The sequence below is a fragment of the Pristiophorus japonicus genome, chromosome 9 (genome assembly GCF_044704955.1).
Source record: "Pristiophorus japonicus isolate sPriJap1 chromosome 9, sPriJap1.hap1, whole genome shotgun sequence".
NCBI lineage: Eukaryota > Metazoa > Chordata > Chondrichthyes > Pristiophoridae > Pristiophorus > Pristiophorus japonicus.
Window position 1 is genome coordinate 78307919 of NC_091985.1, and position 21224 is coordinate 78329142.

The following is a 21224-nucleotide window of genomic DNA, read 5'->3' on the forward strand; positions in this document are numbered from 1 at the left end:
GATCAAATTTGATTTGACAAGCACAAGGAAATACTAAATCTAAGATTCAGAAAAACAAAAAATGCCTACTAAAGGCACAGACTAGTGTCCAAAGAACTGCTTCACAATGACCTCATTTACATTCATTATACTGCTCCTCTAAAAGTCTGAACAATCTGGGCTAAAAATTGAATTGCCCCGAAAACTGGCACGGGATCACGACACGCCATCAACCACGCCCATTCGATCCGATGCAAGCAACACGCAAACTTTGTGTTGCATGGTCATTTACATGATTGCAGCGTGCAGCCCAGTGCTGAACATGCTGCTGAGTGGCTGCACGCTCAGCAGGGGGCCGAGGTTTGTGCAAGGCTAGCACCAATTAAAGCAAACCTGCACCTCTCAATGGGGAGATGCAGTTTGATGGGTGCTGGAAGTCATTCCATAGTGAGTTTGACCTGGCAAAGAAACAGGAATGGCACAACATGCCAGACACAGGGCTCCAAGGATTTCCGACGCAGCACTTGAGGCCTTAGTGCAGGGGTGGACAGGCGCAGAGGGGTCTTGTATCCGTGGGGGTCAGGCCCTCCAGACAATGCAAAGGCAGTGGGAACAGATAGCCATGGAAGTAAATTCAAACAGTGTTGCCCCGAGGACCTGGATGCAGTGCTGAAAGAAGTTCAATGACCTCGCACGAGTGGTCAAGGTCAGTGAATGCATCTTTAAATACCATATCCTACCAAATGCACAAGCCTCACATACTGCTCAATACACCACACCTTCATCACTCATCTACCAACAATCCATAACAATCATGACTCATACCTCACATTCATATGCTCCACCTCACCCTCGCACACTTACCATAAATGTTCCCCTTAAGTTGCATGGCCGCGCGACTCTGGAGCTCCCGCGCAGCCGGTTCACCAGCTTTTAAAGGGAAAAACCACACATGCGTGGAATTTTGAATGGGCCGTCTAGGCTGTTAAAGGGCCATCAAAAAATTAGAGGGAACATTGCTTACTACTGCTACAAGCCTCACACCCACATCTCATAGCTTGCACACATTGCAAGCTATTCAACCATGACATGCATATTAAAAAAAACACATTGTACCACACTCACTGACACACTTCACTCTCTCTTGCAGGAGGTGGTGCACAACCACAGGCTGCAGCAGCTAACCTGAGGGGGACAGGGGTGCCTGCATATCCTAATGCCGGTGGAGGAAACAGTGCTTGCCATTATTGGAGCGGCCATGAGTGAGCCCGTGGCCAACGGCAGGGCTGAAAGCATTGAAGATTACAGTATGCTCTTACCTAATCCTCCTTTTCACATCCTACTTTCCCCTCATCCCACAATCTCATCTCATTTACAAGTTGCACATGGTGGAAGCATGCATCTCTTGGTTTATCCTGTCCCCTCACCACAACTCTGCACCTTTCTCTTTTCAGACACCCAAGCACTCATCCTCGTTTACAAATCACTCCATGGCCTCACCCCTCCCTATCTCTAATCTCCTCCAGCCGCACAAACCCCCGAGATGTCTGCGCTCCACTAATTCAGCCCTCCTGAGCATCCCTCAACTATTGGTGGTGATGCCTTCTGTTGCCGAGACCCCAGGCTCTGGAGCTCCCTGCCTAAACCTCTCCGCCTCTCTACCTCTCATTCCAGCTTCAATACATTCCTTAAAACATACCTCTTTGACCAGTCATCTGCGCTAATTTCTACTTATGCGGTTCGGTGTCAAATTTTTATCGCATAATACTCCTGTGAAACATCTTGGGACGTTTCACTATGTTAAAGGCGCTATATAAATACAAGTTGTTGTTGTTCTAGGCCCAGAGCTGCTCGAGGTCGTCCTGCAAGTCCATCTGTAGTCCCCCCAACTGAAAGTCAGCAGCCTTCCACCAGTCATGCTGCAGCCACTGGGTTAGCACGGTCCAAGAGCTCTAGGACAGGCAAAGGCACTTGCAAGACACACACTAAGGGAATCCATAAAAGAGTGATTAGTTGATTTTGTTATGTAATATTGGATGGATTGATTATAAATTGGTTTGGAATGTTTGTTTTGTGGTGGCTTTTATTGTGGCATTGTGGCCAAGAGGAGGCTGTGATGATCCGTAACTGAGGGAAGGTAAGATGTGACTGTGGGTGAATGGGGTTGCATTCTCTGGCACCGCAGTCAGATCAGTTGTTCTTGTGCAACCCAGTCAGTAAGAGGCCGGTCTTGGTTATCTCTGCCCCCCAGGTCCTCCTCCTCAGCTCTTTGCTGCATAAGTGGTGGCAAGGACTGTGCCCTCATGATGGCGAGGTTGTGCAGCATGCAGCAGACGACAACAAATCTTGAGATGTACTCTGGTGAGTACTGTAGGTTTCCTCCAGAGTGATCCAGGCAGCAGAAGCATTGTTTCAGGACCCCAATGATCGACTTGATCACATTCCGTGTGGCAGCATGGCTTTCATTATATACATGCTGTCCACGTGTGGTTAGGTTACACACCATGAGCCAGGTGGTCAGCGGATAGCCCTGGTCATCCAGTAGTCACCCTCTGGGTGGCGTGGCGGATCAAATGTAGATGGAATGGTGGACTGTTGCAGAATGAAGAAATCATGGCCGCTGCCAGGATACTGAGCATTGAGTTGCATGATGCATTGAGTGTGGTCGCACACCAGCTGGACATTGAGGGGGTGAAATCGCTTCCGGTTGCGGTACATCGGAGTTCACATGCGACGCCCACAGAGCAACATGTCAATGACACCCTGCACCATGGGGAACCCTGCTATCCTGACAAAGCTGTGTACTTGTTCTGCCTGCTTCTCTCTGACAAGAGAGAATGAAATGCATTCACCTCTCTTTGCATATAGAGCCTCAGTGACCTCCCTTATGCAACGGTGAACTGTAAGATGTTGCAAATGTTGACTGCTCCAGCCTGGAATGAGCCAGACTAATAAAAGTTCATGGCAACGCTCACCTTTACAGCCACTGGCAATGTTGTCCTCTTCCTGCTTTGAGGCTACAGTTCTGCTGTAACAGATGGTGGCAGATTTCAGTGAGCACCTCTTCAGTGAAGCGGAGACGTCGCATGCACTGTTCCTCGCTGAGGTCGAGGTAGGAAAAGTGCTCCCTACAGACCCTGCGTGGATATGGCCTCCTGCAGGGAGCCTTTCTCCCCCCTCCTCGTCCTTGAGCAGCTTGTCCTCCTGTGTTGCCTCTGCTCATTCATGCCAAGGGGGATACAAACTACAGCACCCATGTCGGAGAGCAACTGGTCTGAGCAGAAGGCTTGAAGTAACCTGCCACGCCAGTCCCTTGAAACTTCAACTTCAAATAAGACACCAAACCAAGAAACACCATCTCCAAACTCACCAAGAGCTAGTAGAAATCAATCAATCAGCAACTAACCCGAGAGCAGGTGATGATCCTTCAAATAGCGCTGGTGGGGAGGGGGCTTCCTGCTGCTGAATACATATTCAGCTGGAGGAAATCAGGAGAGCGTTAGCCCCAACACTGAGGTTGAAAACAGCAGCGCACGCTGCTTGACATCACGAACTGTGTACTCTCGATACTTCTGGCGCACGGTCCCTGCACTGAAGCAAACGACCTCACTAAAAGTGTGCAGCATCTGTAGCGCTGATAAATCAGGCACTACAGACCAAATTTCTAGGCCTTGATCTTTTTAAACATAATTGTATAGACAAGTATTTTTCAAACTTTTCTATCTGGGCAATCCCTTGGAAATATACATTTGGGCACCACATCCTAATTTCCAAAAGGCTATCTTTGCAGAAAATACTTTGTATCGGTATATAGCAACAGAAATAGAAAGTAAACAAATATAGATAGAAAATCAGAAATCGGATCCCCTCAGATCCCTAATGTTCTCGGGACCCCAGCTTGCAAACCCGAAACCAAGGCCAAAATTTTCCACTTAGGGCAACTTTTTTTCAACTAATGTTCTGTAATTAGTTTCTGACAGATCAGTGCAACTCTGCAGAGCCCTTTATGAATCAGTATCTAAATAAACGTTCTTATTTTTCAGAGTTGTAATAGTAATTTATATAAAATCAATAAACAGAAAAATGCAATAGCTTACAAACAAGAGAAAAACACAGCATGTGCTCTCAAGCATAACAAAACAATTAATTTGTGTATAAACAAGATTTCCTGTTTTTATTGGAGCATCAACATAAATTTCGAGTGACATTACTTCAGATTTAAAAAAACGCTGTGCCATCTTTAAATTCAATTCATATACATGAACAAATTGACAGAAACTGTTCGTACTCTTCAAAAGTCTCATCAATTCTTGCACATCCTGCTGCATTATGGAAATGATGTATTTAACCAGCATTTAAAGGTTACAAGTTATTATACAGGATACATAATTATGCACATCTAAAACTAGCAATTTTAAAAATTCATTCACAGGATGTGGGCATCGCTGACAAGGCCAGCATTTATTGCCCATCCCTAGTTGCCCGTGAAAAGATGGTGGTGAGCTGCCTTCTTGAACTGCTGCAGTCCGTGTGGCAAAGGTACTCCCACAGTACTATTAGGTAGGGAGTGCCAGGATTTTGACACAGCGACAATGAAGGAACAGCATGATATGGAAGGAGTGAATGTTTATGTTGTGGAGGTGGTGCATAGTGATCAACTGGGCTGCTTTGTCCTTGATGTTGTCGAGCTTCGAGTGTTGTTGAAGCTGCACTGATAACTGATGCTGAATATTTGCACAGCAAACTCTACAGAAATGTAACTCAATGGATTTGTATCGGGAAGTTAGCAGCAATACTACCTTTAGGAAAAAAAAGTCTAAGATTTCTAGGATTCTGTTCTTTATATAAACAAAAAACCAAAATACTGGAAATACACAGTAAGTCAATCAGTGCCAGAAAATAGAAATGACAGGTCAATGCATTGGACATGGACCTTTGGTTGGACACAGATTACAGCACAGAAGGAGGCCATTTCGGCCCATCATGTTGGCCGGCCAACAAGAAGCTATCCAGCCTAATCCCACTTTCCAGCTCTCGGTCCGTAACCCTGCAGGTTACGGCACTTCAGGTGCATATCCAAGTACTTTTTAAAAAGTGGTGAGGGTTTCTGCCTCTACCACCCTTTCAGGCAATGAGTTCCAGAACTCCACAACCCTCTGCGTGAAGAAATATCCCCTCAAGTCTCCTCTAAACCTTCTACCAATTTATGTCCCCTGATTGTTGACCCTTCTAAAAGAAATAGGTCCTTTCTATCCACTATTTCTAGGCCCTCATTTAAACAACTCAATGAGGTCTCCCCTCAGCCTCCTCTGTACCAATGAAAACAAATCCAACCAATCTAATCTGTCCTCATCGTTTAGATTCTCCATTCCCGGCAACATCCTCGTAAATCTCCTTTGTATCCTCTCCAGTGCAATCACATCTTTCCTGGAATATGGTGATCAGAACTGCACACATTACTCCAGCTGTGACCTAACCAATGTTTCATACAGTTCAAGCATAACCTCCTTGCTCTTGTATTCCATGCCTCGGCTAATAAAGGCAAGCATTCCGTATGCCTTCTTAACCACCTTATCTATCTGGCCTACTACTTTCAGGGATCTGTGAACATGCACTCCAAGGTCGCTTTGTTCCTCTACACTTCTCAGTATCCTACCATTTAATGTGTATTCCATTTCCTTGTTAGCCCTCCCCAAATGCATTACCTCACATTTCTCTGGATTAAATTCCATTTGCCACTCTTGTGCCCGCCTGACCAGTTCGCTGATATCTTCCTGCAGTCTGCAGCTTTCTTCTTCATTGTCAACCACACAGCCAATTTTAGTATCATCTGCAAACTTATTTATCATACCCCCTATATTCAAGTCTAGATCATTGATGTATATCACAAAAAGCAAGGGGCCTGGTACTGAGCCCTGCGGAGTCCCATTGGAAACATCCTTCCAGTCGCCCATCAACCATTACCCTTTGCTTCCTGCCTCTGAGCCAATTTTGGATCCAACTCAGTACTGCATTGGAGTGTCAGTCAAGATTATCCGCTCGTCCTAGAATACACAATCTTCTGACTCAGAATGCTACCACAAAGCTAATGCCTCAATGCCATGCTGTGACAATGTCAATCACACTATCTATCCCAACAGTACAACTTCATCAAAGTCTGGTAAAGCACTGTCAAGAGTTTGACACCAGCAAACTCTCCTTTGTTTTATATAGATATATATATATATTTTTTTTTATAAAAAGAGTTAAACCTTTAGGTTCTGATGACGTTGCTCTACCTAAAATGTTACTCTATCTTTCCTCTCTTCAGCTACTGGAGGACCAAATGTGTATTTCTAGCAATTTCTTTTTTTTATTTGTAAACCTGTCTAAATAGAATACCAAACATTCACTGTTGTAATGTAGGAAATGCAGCACCTGATTTGCGTAAATTTTACTGGATTACAATTTTCAATAAAAAAGTCACCATAAGTAAAAAACGGGATGAGGTCCTACGAGAAGAATTTAGGGAGCTTGGAGCCAAATTAAAAAGTAGGACCTCAAAAGTAGTAATCTCAGGATTGCTACCAGTGCCACATAGTAGGAATTGCAGGATAGCTCAGATGAATGCGTGGCTTGAGGAGTGGGGCAGAAGGGAGGGATTTAAATTCCTGGGACATTGGAACCGGCTCTGGGGTAGGTGGGACCAGTACAAACCAGACGGTTTGCACCTGGGCAGGACCGGAACCAATGTCCTAGGGGGAGTGTTTGCTAGTGCTGTTGGGGTGGAGTTAAACTAATATGGCAGGGGGATGGGAACCTATGCAGGGAGGCAGAGAGAAATAAAAGGGAGACAGAAGCAAAAGATAGAAAGAAGAACAGTAAAAGTGGAGGGCAGAGAAATCCAAGGCAAAAAATAAAAAGGGCCACATTACAGCAAAATTCTAAAGGGGCAAAGTGTGTTAAAAAGACAAGCCTGAAGGCTCTGTGCCTCAATGCGAGAAGTATTCGGAATAAAGTGGACGAATTAACTACACAGATAGCAGTTAATGGATATGATGCAATTGGCATCACAGAGACATGGCTCCAGGGTGACCAAGGCTGGGAACTCAACATCCAGGGGTATTCAATATTTAGGAAGAATAGACAGAAAGGAAAAGGAGGTGGGGTGGCGTTACTGGTTGAAGAAGAAATTAATGCAATAGTAAGGAAGGACATTGGTTTGAATGATGTGGAATCGGTATGGGTGGAGCTACGGAATACCAAAGGGCAGAAAACGCTGGTAGGAGTTGTGTACAGACCACCAAACAGTAGTAGTGAGGTTGGGGACAGCATCAAACAAGAAATAAGGGATGTGTGCAATAAAGGTACAGCAGTTATCACAGGCGACTTTAATTTACATATAGATTAGGCTAACCAAATTGGTAGCAATGCGGTGGAGGAGGATTTCCTGGAGTGTATTAGGGATGGTTTTCTTGACCAATATGTCGACGAACCAACTAGAGAGCTGGCCATCCTAGAGTGGGTGATGTGTAATGAGAAGGGACTAATTTGCAATCTTGTTCTGCGAGACCCCTTGGGGAAGAGTGGCCATAATATGGTAGAATTCTTTATTAAGATGGAGAGTGACACAGAAACAGAGTAATTCAGAAACTAAGGTCCTGAGCTTAAGGAAAGCTAACTTCGACGGCATGAGGCGTGAATTGGCTAGAATAGACTGGCAAATGATACTTAAAGGGTTGACGGTGGATAGGCAATGGCAAATATTTATAGATCATATGGATGAACTTCAACAGTTGTACATCCCTGTCTGGAGTAAAAATAAAACAGGGAAGGTGGCTCAACCGTGGCTAACAAGGGAAATTAAGGATAGTGTTAGATCCAAGGAAGAGGCATATAAATTGGCCAAAAAAAGCAGCAAACCTGAGGACTGGGAAAAATTTAGAATTCAGCAGAGGAGGACAAAGGGCTTGATTAGGAGGGGAAAATAGAGTACGAGAGGAAGCTTGCCGGAAACATAAAAACCGACTGCAAAAGTTTCTATAGATATGTGAAGAGAAAAAGATTAGTGAAGACAAACATAGGTCCCTTGCAGTCGGACTCAGGTGAATTCATAACGGGGAACAAAGAAATGGCAGACCAATTGAACAAATACTTTGGTTCTGTGTTCACGAAGGAGGACAGAAATTGTGTTGGGGAAATTGATGGGATTGAAGGCCGATAAATCCCCAGGGCCTGATTGTCTGCATCCCAGAGTACTTAAGGAAGTGGCTCTAGAAATAGTGAATGCATTGGTGATCATTTTCCAACAGTCTATCAACTCGGGATCAGTTCCTATGGACTGGAGGGTAGCTAATGTAACACCACTTTTTTTTAAAAAAGGAGGGAGAGAGAAAACGGGTAATTATAGACCAGTTAGTCTGACATCAGTAGTGGGGAAAATGTTGGAATCAATTATTAAGGATGAAATAGCAGCGCATTTGGAAAGCAGTGACAGGATCGGTCTAAGTCAGCACGGATTTATGAAGGGGAAATCATGCTTGATAAATCTTCTGGGATTTTTTGAGGATGTAACTAGTAGAATGGACGAGGGAGAACCAGTGGATATGGTGTTTTTGAACTTTCAAAAGGCCTTTGACAAGGTCGCACATAAGAGATTGGTGTGCAAAATCAAAGCACATTGTATTGGGGGTAATGTATTGGCGTGGATAGAGAATTGGTTGGCAGACAGGAAGTAGAGAGTCGGGATAAATGGGTCCTTTTCGGAATGGGAGGCAGTGACTAGTGGAGTGCCGCAGGGCTCAGTGCTGGGACTTGTGGAAATTCACTTTTAAAGTTACATTTTCTGTTAAATGTACCCTTTTGTAATAAAACAAAATGGAGTCTCAGTTCTCCCAGAAGCCCCTGCAGCAGACAGCCTGTTTCTGCATGAACATATTAACCTTGACTGATAAGCCAACTAATTTAGAAAGGCAGAAGCCATCTGTGTGAGCGAGGGAACCTTGAATTTACCCTCCCTAATAGAAAGAATGTCTTGTTAGAATTATACTCCCCATTAGTGACTGCCACTGTGCTAAACCTTAGAAGTATTAGATAAAGCTTGTATAGATATGTAGAGAATTAAACAAATGTAATGTTATTAAATGATTGAAGAACTCCTTATCTGCATTTGCTGACCGCAAGGACAGAACTGATACACGTGATGGAACCATAATTTCTTTGTTTGTTCTTCTGTATAAAGATAATGTAATTTCGTATAACTGTAGAAGTCGCTGCTGAGCCTTTGACTTAGCAGAGCTTTTCCTTGTAGCAAGTAAAATAATATTAAAGGAACATCTACTGAGCTGTTTATGTCTGAGTTTCACTTTTTTTTTCGTTAAATTGAGAGTCGAGATTTCGACAGACCCCAGCTCTTTACAATATACATTAATGATTTGGATGAAGGAATTGAATGTAATATCTTCAAGTTTGCAGATGACACTAAACCGGGTGGCGGTGTGAGCTGTGAGGAGGATGCTAAGAGGCTGCAGGGTGATTTGGACAGGTTAGGTGAGTGGGCAAATGCATGGCAGATGCAGTATAATGTGGATAAATGTGAGGTTATCCACTTTGGAGGCAATAACACGAAGACAGAATATTATCTGAATGGCGGCAGATTAGGAAAAGGGGAAGTGCAACGAGACCTGTGTGTCATGGTTCATCAGTCATTGAAAATTGACATGCAGGTACAGCAGGCGGTGAAGACGGCAAATGGCATGTTGGCCTTCATAGCTAGGAGATTTGAGTATAGGGGCAGGGAGGTTTTACTACAATTGTACAGGGCCTTGGTGAGGCCTCACCTGGAATATTGTGTTCAGTTTTGGTCTCCTAATCTGAGGAAGGACATGCTTGCTATTGAGGGAGTGCAGCGAAGGTTCACCAGACTGATTTCAGGGATGGCTGGACTGACGTATGAGGAGAGACTGGATCAACTGGGCTTTTATACATTGGAGTTTAGAAGGATGAGAGGGGATCTCATAGAAACGTATAAGATTCTGACAGGACGGGACAGGTTAGATGCAGGAAGAATGTTCCCGATGTTGGGGAAGTCCAGAACCAGGGGACACAGTCTTCGGATAAGGGGGAGGCCATTTAGGACTGAGATGAGGAGAAACTTCTTCACTCAGAGAATTGTGAACCTGTGGAATTCTCTACCACAGAAAGTTGTTGAGGCCAGTTCGTTAGATATATTAAAAAGGGAGTTAGATGTGGCCCTTACGGCTAAAGGAATCAAGGGGTATGGAGAGAAAGCAGGAATGGGGTACTGAAGTTGCATGATCAGCCACGATCATATTGAATGGTGGTACAGGCTCGAATGGCCTACTCCTGCACCTACTTTCTATGTTTCTATGTTTAAGTACCAACGGGACATACACTGGAACTGGGAAAGTTGCACTCTAAGCCGCAAAGCCCAAAAATTCCTCACCCTTACTAACCCAAGATCACAGGCAGTGGCATGCTGATGCAAATTAGAAAATGGGAGTATAGCTATTCCTACCAAAGGCAAGAAAATGGTTCCAAATGTCACTCCCAGAAAAGATACAGTAGCTGCTGTGCACCCATATTTGACTATTCCTCTTATGTCCTTGGCCACCTTGTCCCTGAAGTATGTAAGACTACTGTTCAAATATGCTGTCGATATAACCACCCATAAATGCTGTGAAACGAAAATGAATATATAAACATACAATATTTAACTTAAAAAAAAAAATCATCAACTTATCACCCACCTGCGAGAGACTGTAACACCCGAATTGGACCGTTCAGTCACCTGAGAACTCACTTTTGGAATGAAAGCAAGTCTTCCTCGATTTCGAGGGACTGCATATGATGTTGAGCCTTTAACTATGCAGAAAACACTAGGCAACATATGGCCGACTGAAGTGCGTGTGTGGCTCCGCAGCAGCGGGGACAAGGTTGTAGAGCTGCAACGGGGATTGTTGGACTTGATAGCATTAGGAGCTGATTCTGATACAGCAGTGCCATGGTCCCCTATCTCGGGAGCCTTCTATCAACAAGAGCAAGCATTGATGATGAGATCCAACACCGCTTGCAGTGCACCAGTGCAGCCTTCGGCCACCTGACGAAAAGAGTGTTTGAAGACCAGGCCCTCAAAACTGTCACCAAGCTCATGGTCTACAAGGCTGTAGTAATAACCACCCTCCTGTATGGCTCAGAGACGTGGACCATGTATAGTAGACACCTCAAGTCGCTGGAGAAATACCACCAGCGATGTCTCCGCAAGATCCTGCAAATCCCCCGAGAGGACAGACACACAAACATTAGCGTCCTCGTCCAGGCCAACATCCCCAGCATTGAAGCACTGACCACACTCGATCAGCTCCGCTGGGCAGGCCACATAGTTCGTATGCCAAACACGAGACTCCCAAAGCAAGCACTCTACTTGGAACTCGTCCACTGCAAACGAGCCAAAGACAGACAGAGGAAACGTTACAAGGACACCCTCAAAGACACTCTGATAAAGTGCGACATCCCCACTGACTCCTGGGAGTCCTTGGCCATAGATCACCCTAAGTGGAGGAAGTGCATTTGGGAGGGCACCGAGTTCCTCGAGTATCGTTGCCGAGAGCACGCAAGTAGCGGAAGGAGCGCACGGCAAACCAGGCTCCCTGCCCACCCTTTCCCTGAACGACTATCTTTCCCACCTGTGACCGAGACTGTGGTTCTCATATTGGACTGTACACCCACCTAAGAACTCATGCTAAGAGTGGAAGCAAGTCTTCCTTGATTCCAAGGGACTGCCAATGATGATGATGGTTGGAATGTATAATTTGATTTACTGGGTGACTCTTGGGGTCTGGCAGTAGTGGTGGGAGTGCGGTTTACATGGTTTTGCAGTTGTCGAGGAGGGTCTCTGGGTATGACAGAACTGTGAGTAGAGATTCTTGCAGTTGAGGAGTGTGGGGAGAGGGGTGTCTGAAAGCATTGGGGTGGGTAACAGGTCTGGAAACAAAGAGAGGGATTCCAAAGTCTGGAAACACTGGAAAATGGGATATTGAGTACAGGAACACTGGTTTGGCCTCAACTAGAGTATTGTGTCTAATTGTGGGCATCACAATTTAGGAAAGATGTGAAGGCCTTGGAGAGGGTGCAGAAAAGATTTACGAGAATAATTCCAGGGATGAGGGGTTTCAGTTACGTGGGTAGACTGGGGTTGTTCTCATTACAGCAGAGAAGGTTGAGAGGAGATTTGATAGAAGTGTTCAAAATCATGAAGGGCCTGGACAGAGTAGATCATGAGAAACTGTTCCCATTGATGGAAGGGTCAAGAACCAGAGGACACAGATTTAAGGTAATTGGCAAAAAAAACAAAGGCGACAAGAAAATTTTTTTTTTTTTTTTACACAGCGAGTGGTTAGGATCTCGAAAGGGTGGTGGGCAAAGACTCAATCACTATTTTCAAAAGGGAGTTGGATAAGTACCCGAAAGAAAAATATTTGCACGGTTATGGGGAAAGGGTGAGGGAGTTTGACTAGCTGATGTGCTCTTGCAGAGCGCTGGCATGGGCATGACTGGCCGAATGGCCTGCTTCCGTGCTGTAACCATTCTATGATTGGCATAATATTCCCGTTCTAAAATCAAAGGGAACCAAGATCTGACAATATTAAGGGACCCTGAAGTCTGACAACAGCCTGAAGCTGGTTTTAAGTGCAAAATGTGCTTTAGCATTGTAGTCGCTGACTGTACATTGATAATATAATACATACTTTTAATTAATTACAATGTTTACAAATGAATACAGGTGACGTAATTAGTTTCTCCAATGAAAAGGTTAAAACATAAGTGGCATAATTTGCCTGTTCTGCTTAAATTAAAAGTCTGACTTAAAAAGATCCTGAGAAATAAACTTTCTAGGGCAACAAACAGGAAAAAAAATACATTTCACAATTATATGATTAAATCTGCTCCCTGGGTTAATCTCACTCCCTCCCTTAAAATTAAATATTTGGTAATAGTTTGGATATGAAAAATGGCCAAAATGTTGACAAATTGTTCATGTGCTTTTCAAGTAGGTAATTTTCAAATACAATGTAACATGGAAATGCTGTCAGGGCAAGGAGATAAAGCTTATTCTTGGAGAATCAAGAGAGGCTCACTCACTGATTCATGCTGGGAAATTCTGCAAACTGCAGATGTTTAGATTGCACATGTGGCTGTTGATTTTCCATTTAGATGTTAGAAAATATTCTTTTGTACAGAGGATATTCAAAAGCTGGAATAGATTGTCATGAAGACCATTTGAGACCAGGTCACTGGACTCCTAAGAAACAAGTACTATATATGATGTGTCGTCTGTGAATTTAAATACTTTCCATTTCATTTAGGTATTAGGACCAGGAGTTGTTCTGTTAGTATTCCGTGAGTTGTCCTGATTAGTGCCATGTAGGTGGCGATCAAGTGGATTGAAGGGCTTTCTTTATCTGAAATTATATTGTGATCTTGTGTTAAGCTGAACGTCTACCGCAGGAGGAAATGTATTCCTCACAAATTCAGCACCTGCGTAACAAATGATTCAATGCAATGGTGGAAATCAAATGACATCCAATATGCTGCACTGGAACTACAGCTGTGTCACTCAAGCCCAGAGAAACTTCACAAATAGCACAATTCATTTTCTCAAAAACATTTACTGCTTTGATGATGGACTTCAGACATCTCTGGTTCTTTAAACAATTGCCTCTGAAGGGTGTAGGAAAAAATAATATACACAAACATCTCTGAATGAAAGCATCACATGATCGCACCATTTGAATTGCTGCAGAGCAGCCTGAAGTGAATCAATGTGGTATAGACTAGATATAATGTATTTTCTGAACCATGCACTATTTAAATGAAGCATTTTGAATGATTCAGCCAGCTTCAACTTGAAGAAAAGGCTCAATAGGGCTTTTGAAACAGATAATACCAGAGGGACTATCATGTGTTTCCATACAATGTGTTACCATTAAATAATCATGTGTTGAATTGAACACATCAAAACAAAACAATATAAATAAAATGATGCAATGATAACTACAACAGTCCTTCATTATTATGCTACCTTGGATGGAATATGTAACAGAAATTGTATACAAAAACAAATCAAAAAATGTATTTGGCCTTAAGGAATAGAGAAAGCTTATTATTCTCATTCTCTAACCCCTACTCCCAGAAAACAAAATATGTTTAGGAGGCTCAGAACCTTAGGCCTTATATTGCACCCAAGTACCAAAGTTTAGATACCGCTGCATCTGGAACCAGAACTGAACTGGTGAAACACATTTAGGATCAGGGGTCTAGGAATTGGAACCTATGCTGAACAACAGCAACAACTTGCATTTATATAGCACCTTTAACTTAGCAAAACGTCCTAAGGTGCTTCACAAGAACATCAACAATCAAAATTTGACAGAGCCACAGAAGGAGATACCAGAACAGATGACCAAAAACTTGGTCAAAGAGGTAGGTTTTAAAGAGAATCTTAAAGGAGGAGAGAGAAGTAATGAGGCAGAGAGGTTTAGGGAGGGAATTGCAGAGCTTGGGGCCGAGGCAGCTGAAAGCATGGCTGCCAGTGTTGGAGCAATTAAAAGAGGCCAAAATTGTAAGAGTATGGTATCTTAAAGGCTTGTAGGGCTGTAGGAGGTAACCAAGGTAGGCCGGGGAGGGCAGAGGCCATTAAAGGATTTGAAAGCAAGGATGAGAATTTTAAAATCTAGGCATTGCTCTGGACTGGGAGCCAACGTAAATCAGCAAGCACGGGGGGGGGGCTGCGGAGGAATGAGACTTGGTGCAAGTTAAGATACGGGCAGTAGAGTTTTGGATGAGCACAAGTTTATGTAGGGTGGAATTTAGGACTGAAATGAGGAGAAAATTCATCACTCAAAGGATTATGAATCTTTGGAATTCTCTACCCCAGAGAGCTGTGAATGCTCAATCGTTGAGTATTTTCAAGGCAGAGAGCTATAGATTTTTGGATTCTAAGGGAATCCAGGGTTATGGGGATAGTGCAGGAAACTGGAGTTGAAGTAAAAGATCAGCCATGATCTTAATGAATGGTGGAGCAGGCTTACTGGGCCGACTCTTGCTTCGATTTCTTATGTTCTTATAAAAGATGGATGGCTGGCCAGGAGTCAAGTCGAGGTAACTGTAATGTATGCACCTGTGAGTATGCTCACAGGTTTGTCCCCCAGATCAGGGGGCACTTGATTTAACTGGTTAATTTTGTTTCCAACCAAAAGAGTTGCAGAGCTGTTGCATTGTGAGTGGCTTAGCCAGTCACATGACGTTCACAAGACTCAATAAAACCCCAGTCAGTTGGGTCTAGGTCATGCACGATGAGGCATGCGGTTATGAGCCTAGTAGATGAACTGGTAATGTGTAGTGTGATTGTTAAACCTGTTAATAAACCAACTAGTTCTTAATAGCAATGTGTTGCTATGAATGCTTAAGCAAAGAACCCATAAAGCAAATACATTACAGTAACAAAGGCATGGAATGAGGGTTTCAGCAGATGAGCTGAGGCAAGGGTGGAGTTGGGCGAAGTTACGGAGGTGAAAGTAGGCAGTCTTGGTGATGGTGGGGATGTGGTCATCTCTGAGTTAAACACAACATCAAGGTTACGAACAGCCTGGTTCAGCTTTTGACAGACAGTTGCTAGGGAGAGGAATAGAATCGGTGGCCAGGGAATGGAGTTTGTGGCGGGGACTGAAGACAATAGCTTCAGTCTTCCGAGTATTTCATTGCAGTAAATTTCTGCTCAACCAATACTGGATGTATGACAAGCATTGTGACAAATCAGAGACAGTGGCGGGGTTAAGAGAGGTGGTGGTAAGATAGAGCAGAGTGTCGTCAACATACATGTGGAACTTGACGTTACGTTTTCAGATGCCATGAGGCAGCAAATAGATGAGAAATAGGAGAGGGCCAAGGACAGGTCCTTGGGGAACTCCAGAGGCAATGGTGCAGGAGTGGGAAGAGAAACCATTGCTAAGATTGGATAGGTAAAAGAGAACCAAGTGAATGCAGTCCTACCCAGCAGGATGACAGTGGGGAGGCGTTAAAGGAGGATGGTGCTGCCAACCGTGTCAAAGGTAGCAGACAGATTGATAAGGATGAGGACGGATACTTTACCACGGTCACAGTCACAAAGAATGTAATTTGGGACTTTGATCAGGGCCATTTCTGTACTGTGCCAAAGGCAGAAACTTGATCAAAGGGAATCAAACATGGAATTGCGGGAAAGGGTACGCATTTGAGACGACTTGAGAGGAAAGGGAGGTTGGAGATGGGACGGTAGTTTGGAAGGACAGACTGGTCAAAGGCAACGTCCCCTTTAAGTTGTATGGTCGCTTAGCTGTCTTGAGGTTCTGCGCAGCCAGTGAGCCAGCTTCTCAATACAAAAAAAACACAGCTTTGAATGGGACGTGCAGACAGTTAAAGAAAAATTAGGGGGAACATTGCTCAAGGGTGTTTTTTTTTTGAGGAGACGGGTGTTGAAAGGGAGGGGGGACATTACCTGACGAGAGGGAACCGTTAACAACATCAGCTAACACGGGGGTCAGGAAAGGAAGTTGGATGGTCAGCAGGATGGTGGGAATAAGGTCGAGTGAGCAGGAGGTGGGTCTCATGGACAAGATGAGCTTGAGTTATTTTATCCAAAGAAATTGTCTGAACATGTAAATCTAAGCATGACATTTGAACTCTTCTGCTCTGGAGATGCTTAAGGAGAAGTAAAGTCGAGGAAAAGTGCGGTGGCGGTTAGGGTGTTTTTGTTCAAAGTATATATCAACCAAATTTTAACTGACTTAAAAAATTAGTTTTATGGCTTAAATGAAGATACTACAGTCTGATCTCCTTCTATGCTGGGCCACACTATTAATGTCACTGACGGGGAACATCCACATGAGGCTCCATTAGAAACACTGATGAGCTCTGAAACTATTGAATGCAGCTTATGTTTTAACACTTGTTAAAAAGTCACATATTGTTCACTATAAATATTGGAGTTTCCCCACTTCCAGTTTCAAACAATCTCGTTAAATACAGCTATAGAAAGGAGCTTAAAAACATCTATAACAGCCATTATAGTTCATGCTACATTTAAAAAAATAAATACATAATGCTGCATGCTCATTCCCAAGTCTGCTTATTGCTATATTTGTTTTCACTATTGTGCCCAGAGACACTGCACGAAAAGAAAATGTTTATATTCATTAATCCAGTCATTTACACTATTAAAGGGAATTCCTTTCTGTCTTGGATTCTGATTTGCTTGGGATACAATTGCAACTTAGATCTCGAGAGTCACATCAAAATGTATCATTAAAAAAACAGGAGGCACTGAGGCCAGCATGGTAGCACACTACATTTGGGCTTCTGGAGTGATGGGATTCAAGTCAAACTTATGATTCCCATACTCCAGAGTCCTGATCTAATTTGTGCTGCCATAAGAGGGCTCCACCAGAGGCCAGGTGTTTCCCCAAACTCCTAATAATTTACAGACAAATAGCCCATGGACACTCAATATCAGCAAGAGAGCCAGACCGGTCGCATCTTTTTGAACCACTCTGCTGGAATCAGTACACTTCGGTATTGACTTCGGTATCGTACAATACATACAACTGGAATGGGTCATTTGATACTGTCTGCTGTCGATTAATTCAAGTTCTTGGCAATGTATAATTTGATCCAATCATTGTCAGGCAGGCTACAGAATTCCAAAGCACAATGCTAACACCACTGAGTTCAGAGAACGCACAGCGCTAACACTGCCGAGATCAGAGAACGCACAGCGCTAAATCTACCGAGTTCAGAGAACGCACAGCGCTAAATCTACCGAGTTCAGAGAACGCACAGCGCTAAATCTACCGAGTTCAGAGAACGCACAGCGCTAACACTGCCGAGATCAGAGAACGTACAACGCTAAATCTACCGAGTTCAGAGAACGCACAGTGCTAACACTGCCGAGATCAGAGAACGCACAGCGCTAACACTGCCGAGTTCAGAGAACGCACAGCGCTAAATCTACCGAGTTCAGAGAACGCACAGCGCTAAATCTACCGAGTTCAGAGAACGCACAGCGCTAACACTGCCGAGATCAGAGAACGCACAGCGCTAAATCTACCGAGTTCAGAGAACGCACAGCGCTAACACTGCCGAGATCAGAGAACGCACAGCGCTAAATCTACCGAGTTCAGAGAACGCACAGCGCTAAATCTACCGAGTTCAGAGAACGCACAGCGCTAAATCTACCGAGTTCAGAGAATGCACAGCGCTAAATCTACCGAGTTCAGAGAACGCACAGCGCTAACACTGCCGAAATCAGAGAATGCACCGCGCTAAATCTACCGAGTTCAGAGAACGCACAGCACTAACACTGCCGAGATCAGAGAATGCACAGCGCTAAATCTACCGAGTTCAGAGAACGCACAGCACTAACACTGCCGAGATCAGAGAATGCACAGCGCTAAATCTACCGAGTTCAGAGAACGAACAGCACTAACACTGCCGAGATCAGAGAATGCACAGCGCTAAATCTACTGAGTTCAGAGAATGCACAGCACTAAATCTACCGAGGTCAGAGAATGCACAGCATTGACACTGCAGAGATCAGAGAATGTACAGCACTAAATCTACAAAGATCAGAGAACACACAGCACTAACACTAGAGTTCAGAATGCACATCCGCAGCTGGGACGGAGTGCGCAAACGTAGAAGTAGTCAATCCCTGTCTATATAGAGTGTAAATGAAGTACCAAATGGCCTTCTTCATCTGTAATTATTACCCTGTGATCAGGAGGCAGTATGATTGGTCGGTGGTTAAGGAACAAAGAGAAAGAGGATGGAGGATCAACTGGCATACAAAGCTACAAGGAAAGCTCTAAAAAGAGCATTGTTCCCGAATTTCCTCATTCCCCATCTCAAATAAAAGACTAAATCTACAAAGATCAGAGAACACACAGCACTAACACTAGAGTTCAGAATGCACATACGCAGCTGGGACTGAGTGCGCAAACGCACAAGTAGTCAATCCCTGTCTATATAGAGTGTAAATGAAGTACCAAATGGCCTTCTTCATCTGTAATTATTACCCTGTGATCAGGAGGCAGTATGATTGGTAAGGTATTTAGAGGATAAACATGCAGAAAGATGCAGTTCTGAACTCACTGTATTGGGCCAATACATGAGAAAGTTACCTAATGGAAGCATGATGTGAAGCATTTCAAGAAAATGTTTTTGTTCTCTTCCGCCACCCTGCCCATTTTCCACCTCCCCTCCCCCCAAGTTTCCTAACTAATCTTTTTAGATTTCAATAACTACTTATATTTAGATAGTGCCTTTAATGTCGTAAACGTCCCATGGTGCCTCACAGGAATGTTATTGAAAAGAAAATTGTGAAAACTGATGCTGTGTTTTCAGATGCTATCGCTGAGGAGCAGCATCTAGATGAGAAATAGGAGGGGGCCAAAGAGAGATTCTTGGGGGACATCAGAGGTAACGATGATGGACCGGGAAGACAAGCCATTGCTAGAGATTTTCTGGCTACGATTAGATAGATAAGAATTGAACCAGGCAAGTGCGGTCCCATCCAGCTGAATGATGGAGGAGAGGCGCTGGAGTAGGATGGTGTGGTCAACCGTGCCAAAGGCTGCAGACATTTTGAGAAGGACGAGGAGGGATAGTTTACCTTTGTCACAGTCACAAAGGATGTAATTTTCGGTACTGTGGCAAAGGCAGAAACCTGATTTGAGGGATTCAAACATGAGTATTGGGAAAGATGAGCATGGATTTGGGAGGTGACAACACATTCAAGGGCTTGAGAGGAAAGGGAGGTTGGAGATGGGGCAGTAATTTTTGCAAGCATGGAGGGGTCAAGGTTTTTTTTTGAGGAGGATGATGATTGCAGATTTGAAGGAGAGGGGAACAAACCCGAGGAGAAATGTTAACAATATCAGCTAACATTGTGGAGTCAGAAAAAGAAGTTGGGTGGTCAGCAATTTAGTGGGAATAGAGTCGAGCGAGCAGGGAGTGGGTCTCATGTTCAAAATGAGCTTGGAGAAGGCATATGGGGAGATCAGAGAGAAACAGGAGAAAAATAAGAGCTCAGGGGTCGGGCAGGGGGGAACCTTAGAGGAAGTTTAGCCCGGTGGGCAAGGGGAAGGAAGGGAAGTGACAGAGGCAGCTGACCAGCTGGTCTCAATCTTAGAGACAAAGTGTATGAGCTTCTTGCACTTGTTGGGAGTTTGTGGCGGGGACTACTGCAAGTTTAGGCTGGTGTGCAACAGCCACCCAACATTAAAAAAAATCCACGCACAGGCATCTTCCACCCTTCAAGATGTGGTTCGGGATCTGGAATATTAGGTCCTTCACCGAAACACCTGTGAACTCATCCTTTTTCGGCGTGGAAACAAGTCATCCTCGTTTCGAGGGACCGCCTATGATGAAGATGAAGTTTAGAAACAAATGCAAGATTTCGGTGTTGAATCATAAGGGTGGAGGAGACAGGGGAAAGGGATTTAAGACTGTTTCAGTTGAGAAAAGAAGCCAGGGGTTATCTTTGCATTCCAGATTGATTCTGGAATAGTGAGCAGTTTTGGCAGAGAGCACAGTAATGCGATTTTTAATCAAAATTTAGCCAATCTTGCGATTTAACACCAAAATCTCGTGTTTTTTTTCTAGACTTGCAGTAACATATTTCCCATTGGTTCCAGCACCCAGCAACAGACCGACTTGATTGTCCATCAAAGTGCATCAGGCAATGACGCTGGACGGGATTGAAACAATGATGCTGGGCAGGAGTTGAACAGCACGGCAGTACTCAGATTGGTCATATTGTGTTCCTAACACAGATGAGGCTGCACACAGTGAGGTTAAAGTAACAATGACTTCAGTCTTTAATAAGACACTCCGGAGTGAGGAACAGGCCTTAGGGGCCAGCTTATATACAGTGTTCCCAAGGGATGCTGGGATCCCTTGGGACTTCAGGGGATGAGCTCCCTGGTGGCAGAACATGGGAGTGCATACTTTATAGATACACAACAGGTCAGTGCTGCTCAGCATGGGCCGCGGGGATTAGAACGCTCCGTGGGGGCACGCTCACAGGGATTGGTGGTGGGTGTTCCAGTCCTGCGCCGCATGCACCCAAAGCTCTCTTCACGCGCATCCTGACTCACGGCTTGCGTTGCTGGGACCTGGCGGGTGGCCACACATGGTGCACTCCTTTTACT

At 44.2% G+C, this 21224-nt stretch overlaps 1 protein-coding gene across 1 annotated transcript in view; it reads right to left on the reverse strand.

Annotated features, from left to right (window-relative positions):
- Positions 1 to 21224, reverse strand: part of ppp2r5a (protein phosphatase 2, regulatory subunit B', alpha isoform) — a 277052-nt gene that overhangs the window by 151340 nt on the left and 104488 nt on the right. The gene's annotated exons all lie outside the window — the stretch shown is intronic.